The sequence below is a fragment of the Camelus bactrianus genome, chromosome 1 (assembly GCF_048773025.1).
Source record: "Camelus bactrianus isolate YW-2024 breed Bactrian camel chromosome 1, ASM4877302v1, whole genome shotgun sequence".
In the NCBI taxonomy this organism is placed as follows: Eukaryota; Metazoa; Chordata; class Mammalia; order Artiodactyla; family Camelidae; genus Camelus; species Camelus bactrianus.
The window spans coordinates 55,309,567-55,315,986 of NC_133539.1; the positions used below are offsets into that span (position 1 = coordinate 55,309,567).

The 6,420-nt window shown below is 39.5% G+C and overlaps 1 pseudogene; it reads right to left on the reverse strand.

The window, feature by feature from the left end:
* Window positions 1-5,025: 5,025 nt before the first annotated feature.
* LOC105081585 (large ribosomal subunit protein uL11-like) lies at window positions 5,026-5,619 on the reverse strand (annotated as a pseudogene).
* Between the last annotated feature and the right edge of the window lie 801 nt (window positions 5,620-6,420).

Consider the following 6,420-nt stretch of genomic DNA (forward strand, 5'->3'; position numbering starts at 1 on the left):
AAATGAAAAGATTTTCTATAACATCTGTTAGATGAGCTGTAATTTTCCAAGCCTGCAGACACGGGACTTGATTGGGACCTTTGAGCAACTCTTGTTAAGGCTGCTGCTCCCTCTTATCATTGATAGCATGGGATAAAATTTCTACCGCCTGACATAGTCATATCACACCATAAAGAAACACAGCCAACCTGTTTGAAATTGGGCTCCAAATTTAGCACCAGATGATTTGAGCCTTGCCTAAACTTATCTTTGGGGTCTGGGAAATAATATTTGTTTACTGCTTAAAACACACTATTTGCAGACGAAATAATCATCCCTGAATCACAACACTGTAAAAATGTTCTCTCTCTCAGTAAAATCAAATGAAGAATTAAGTTCTTTTGCAGTGAACCTGGGACTACACTTACAGTCAATTTAACTACTTTGATGGAGTGAGAAGGCACACACTTAAATACAGTTAAAATTAAAGATTTTTTTTTTGCCTGAGTTATCCCCAAATATTCTGCAACTAGGTTTAGCTTTCATGACCTTACTTTGACTACAGGGACCTGTAGGGTCTTCTGGGCTGAACTCACACCAGAACATGGATAAGTTACAATCAACAGACAAATGAATTAAAGAAATGGAAGTCAGAGAGTTAGAGGCAGGAGAAAGGAAAAAGCAAAGGGCATCTCTTTCATGATAGCCAATAAATCTGTTGGCTCAACACCTCTAGCACGTGAGCTAAACTTTCAGAAAAGATGAAAATGAAGGAGGGTTTCTTCCCCCCTTCATTTCAAATCAGATTACAATGTGCACACAAAAGGATCTGCAAATAGAAATAAGAAAATTCCATTAACGTGATAATGATATCCTGAATGACCTGAACAAACAAAGGAGATTGGAACTTTGGATGTAATTTGTCGATCGGTTTCCTTTTCCAGGTTTTGTGAGTGCCTGACTTGAAAGGTTTTAGAATAAGGCTGCTGCTCAGCCAGCTTTGTTTCATCTGTCAGAGAATCCCTACAGGAGAAATTAATTCAATAAAACATCATTTAAATCGTGATGTTAGATTGTTTCCACTTTCTATTAATTAAAAGAATATATTAAGAGTCAGCCTTAGCAATTCCTTATGCATGTTAGAATAGGTGAGTTGAAGTGCACTAGGAAACATGCCTCTTGCTTGAACTTCCTGGAGCCTGGTTTCTGCCTGAAATAAACCAATGGACTATGGCAAAGCCACTACTGAAATGCTCGTGTACCTCGGAAGAAAGGAGGCAAGACTAATTTCTTAAATATTTTGTTTGAATGAGACTCTAAATTTCTGTCTCATTCTCCTCCCCTGCATAGGACCAGAATAGGCCAGAACTGGATATGGTGTGGATATTTCCCTGAAGTGGCTCATAAGGAGACGATTCAATAAATAAATCCAAACAGTCTTTATCAAGGACTAAGCAGCAAATGAAGGGGGCTGATTTTTTTACTTAAGTATAGTCAGTTACAATGTGTCAATATTTGGTGTATAGCATAATGTTTCAGTCATACATGTATATACATACATTCATTTTCAAATTCTTTTTCATTATAGGTTACTATAAGATATTGAATATAGTTATAGTTCCCTGTGCTATACAGTATGAAACTGTTGTTTATCTATTTTATACATAGTAGTTAATATTTCCAAATCTTGAACTCCCGATTTATCCCTCCCACTCCCTTTCCCTTTGGTAACCATAAGTTTGTTTACTATGTCTGAAAGTTTGTTTCTGTTTTGTAGATATGTTCATTAGTATCTTCTTTTTTCTCTTTTTTAGATTCCACAAATGAGTAATATTATATGGTATTTTTCTTTCTCTTTCTGGCTTACTTCACTTAGAATGATGATCTCCAGGTCCATCCATGTTGCTGCAAATGGCATTATTTTATTTTTCATGGCTGAGTAGTATTCCATTGTATAAATATACCTCAATTTCTTTATCCAGTCATCTATCGATGGACATTTAGGCTGTTTCCATATCTTAGCTACTGTAAATAATGCTGCTATGAACATTGGGGTGCACTATCTTTACAAATTAGAGTCTCCTCCAGATATATGCCCAGGAGTGGGATTGTTGGAGCATATCATAAGTCTATTTTTAGTTTTTTGAGGAATCTCCATACTATTTTCCATAACAGCTGCACCAAACTACATTCCCACCAACAGTGTAGGAGGGTTCCCTTTTCTCCAAACCCTCTCCAGCAAGGGCTGATTTTTATCTTCAAGTCCAGGAGGCCAGCATGAAGGTAGAAACAGGGGTAAGATGCAGAGAGAGAAGGCTCCAGGAGTCCCAGAGACAGGCAGGAGATAAAGGCGCCATCTAATTTGCCCTGAACCCCATGGGGCAGGTGGCCTGCTTTACACACAGATGTGAGGGAAACAGTTTCCCAAGAAAAGTTAGAAGAAGGTTCCAAGGCAAAAGGAGAAGTCAATTAAATAATATAATGTGGCCAAGAGCAGTACAGATGCTGGGCATGGTTGGCTGGTCAGCAGGAGTCCAACTGGTATCATGCACCCCAATGTTCACAGCAGCACAATTTACAAAGCCAGGACATGGAAGTGTCCATCAACAGATGACTGGATAAGAAGATATGATAATGTATACAATGGAATACTACTCAGCCATAAAAAAATTATGAAATAATGCCATTTGCAGCAACATGGATAGAACTGGAGATGATCATACCAGGTAAAGTAAGTCAGACAGAGAAAAACAACTATCATATGATATCACTAATATGTGGAATCTAAAAAATTGATACAAATGAACTTATTTGCAAAACAAATAGACTCACAGACATAGAAAACAAACTTATGGTTATTAAAGGGAAAAGAGGGAAGGGATAAATTGGGAATTTGGGATTAGCAGATACACACTACTACATACAAAACAGATAAACAAGAAGGACCTACTGCGTAGCATAGGGAACTATATTCAATATCTTGTAATAACCTATAATGGAAAAGAATCTGAAAAAGAACATATATTCATATGTGTGTGTGTGTGTACATATATATATATATATATAAAACTGAATCACTCTGCTGTACATCTGAAACATTATAAGTCAACTATACTTAAATTTTAAAAAAGTTTTAAAAAAACAAAAACAAACAAAAAAATGGGAGTGCAATGGGAAGTCTGTGTGTGACACAGACCAGTAGAAGGGACTCTATGTGAGGTGCCCTGGTCTCCTGGACACGGATCTACCTCACCAAGTCACAGAGATATTCATCACTAAAAACCAGAGTAGAAATCATTCTGCTACCAGAACCAATATAGCACAAGATTTGGAACATGGGCTCTCAAGAAAGATTGCCTGCATTTGAACCCTGCCTCTGTCACTTACCAGCCCTCTGACCTTGGGCAAAGAACTCACCCCTCCTCTCAGCAATAAGACTAGTACCCACATCAAAGAGTTCTTATGGAGACCAAATCAGTTGGTAAATGGAAAGTGCCTGGAACAGTGCCTGGTACAAAGTAAGCATTCAGTCAGTGTTAGCTATTATAATTGCTTAGTTGTACACTTGATACTATACTGTGAGAGACCAGAAGAGGATGGCAGAAGAACCCTAGTCACAGGAGCATACATTTTTACGTCACTAATGACTTGCCCTCCCTTTGGCCTTAGAGCAGACACCTTGACTCTACTTCTCTTTTTCCTTGGTAATTTAATTTCAATAAAGTAGAATCTCCCAATTCAAATGAATAATATTTTAAATGTAAAGTTATAATTTATAAGTCATTTCTTAGAAATCATTGCATCATACAGTACTGTCAATTGATTTGTTGAAATAATTTCATATATACTTTAAAGACACAAACCTTTTGCACTGCAAGAGTGTTGGAAAGGTTACTGTGCATGTATTTAGCCCATGGGACATTAAAGGACAAAGTATTACAGAGATACTTCCTAGTAGCACCTGCCTTCATTCAGAAGGAAGGCACAATCTTTTCCTTGACCATGGAGATTTTCTTATTAAGTGGCTCCTTAAACTGGTTGGTGATGGATCCGCCTGCCATATTCCTAGAGGTGAATTATGGAACACAGCAACCAGCCATCTCTTGAGCCCAACCCAAAGTTGGACTTTTAGCTAAAGCAGTGACACCACCAAAGAGCTACTGCTACAGACCCCATCCCCAGACAATCTGTGTTCCAACCAGCTCTCCAAGCTTACTAGGGAAGTTTGACTACCCCCTGACAATCCCCAGGAGTAAGGAACTTACCCAAGGTCACACAGCTGTTAAGTGAGAGAGCCAAGTGCACTGGCTCACTCAGCAATAAATCATTATGCTTTACCTTTCCTTGTACCACCTTCAAGGGGGGGGGGAAGCTTGGGAAATTAAACCATGGAAAAAGTATAAAATTCCATTTTAAAAGCATTTACAATAAAAAGTGGCAATTTTCTCAGTTTTCTACAACCTAGCATATTTTGACTCCCATATCAACTAATCAAATACTTCTTCAGAAGCATTTCCAATGCATAAAACTACCAGATACAATCTGCCTTCTCCTAAAAAAATTCAATACATAAAAATCTGCTTACAAAACAGATAAAGCAGAGTTTTAACTTTACAAGGGAATTTGCCACCTAATTTTTTTACTTAAAAAAAACTAGTTTCCTGATACATTTACACAGTGATTCATTTTACAAAATTTTAATATACAGGCAAAAATTTAGGAGGCATATCAACTGAGGCTGTCTTCAGTCTCTTATAGAATTAGATCATTCATTATCTTTCTCATTCTTTGTGGTTGTGTTCATCACTTTGCAAACATGAAAACTTCACTTACACTTTCCAGGAGATGTGAGGAGTCACCCCAGTCTCTCAAGACAGGGGACTTCCAGTTTGAGACGCATCACAGAGAGGTCTGGTTAAATTGCTGAACCTACCCTCAAGAGGTTTAACTCAGTAGCTGTGAGGTCAGGCCCAAGTATGACTTTTTTTGGGGGGGCGGGGGGAGCTGTCAAATAAGCCTTTATTAAATCATTTTCCTTTGTAGTTCTTAACTCGCCGGGCATTCCACAGCACCACTGTTGATGTCCTCTACGATGTTGTGAGAGTGGAGGCCATTAACATTGCAGCCCACAGACTGGGCAGTCCCCAGGATCTCCTTAATGGTTCCAGAGAGCTCTCTAGCGAGAGACCGGTGCCGCATCTGTTGGGCAATGTCGACAGTCTAATCAAAAGTGGTTTCCACTGTGCTTAATGTTTTTCTGCTTCTTTCTGTCTCTTGGGGGTTCCTTGAGGGCTTTGGTGATCAGGGCAGAAGCAGAAGGTACCACTTTAATCTGGGCCTGTCTGTTCTGAATCGTCAGCTTCACTGTAATCCTCAGACCCTTCCAATCACCAGTCGCCTTGGCAATGTCATCACAAACTTTTTTTGGAGACCCAGGGGACTGATCTTGGGGGCCAAGGCAGATGTGTTACCAACTTCTCCACAGGTGAACCCCAGGTATATGACTTTGATCTCGTTGGGGTCGAACTTAGGCGGCATGGTGGAGGCAGCTGGTGTTGGATGAACCCGGATTCGGGATGACCGAAGAGAGTTGCGCCTTGGCCTCCTCCGAGCCAAAAGCCAAAAGCCCAAGTATGACATTTTGAACAAGTTCTAGAAACTGCACTTCAAGGCCCACCGACTGCTTAGGGGATTTCCATGGTATAGATGAAAAAAATTCTCCTGCAGTATTTTCCTTCAACTGATGAACTGTGCTGAGATACATCCTACTGACACTCACTGAATATGGTCATTAAAGAAATAGTTCTTTCCTCAGATACATTTAATAAACTTTTATCATCATCCACCAGGAGACGAACTCAGTCCTTGATTCAGAAAAGGAAAGAAAGAATAGCAAATCTTGACCATCCAGCCCCTAGTAAATATCCAGATTAAATTAGCTGCAAGAAGTATCCTCAATAACAAGGGAAATAGATTACCTTCCCCTACCTTTAGGGGATGCTTTCAGAAGTTCCCCTTGACTACCTAGTCCCATCAAGTCTGAGAAGGTTAAGATATTGAGGTCTCCATGTTAGCTACCATCACCTTGATGAGGAGCTTTCCCAGTTACACAATTCAGAAAGAGATGCTGAAAGTTGGTCATTAAACCAAGCAACTCTACTAAGGATACCTTTTATTGAGCACTTACTACAGTCCATATATTCTCATCTCATTTCATCTGCATGACGTTCTTGCTCAGTAAAGAGGATTAGCCTCTTCTGCAGATGGAGCCAACAAGTCTGAGAGGGGGTATCCCAGGAAGTTCCGCTCATAAGTGGCAAAGCTGGGACTTGAATCCAGCTTGTAAGAACCCCAGGTTCAGGGTCTTTCTTTTACTCCACATTGACTGTCAGATAAAACAAGGCTTCAGTTCTCCCATTTCTGAGAGAATAAACAGACTGT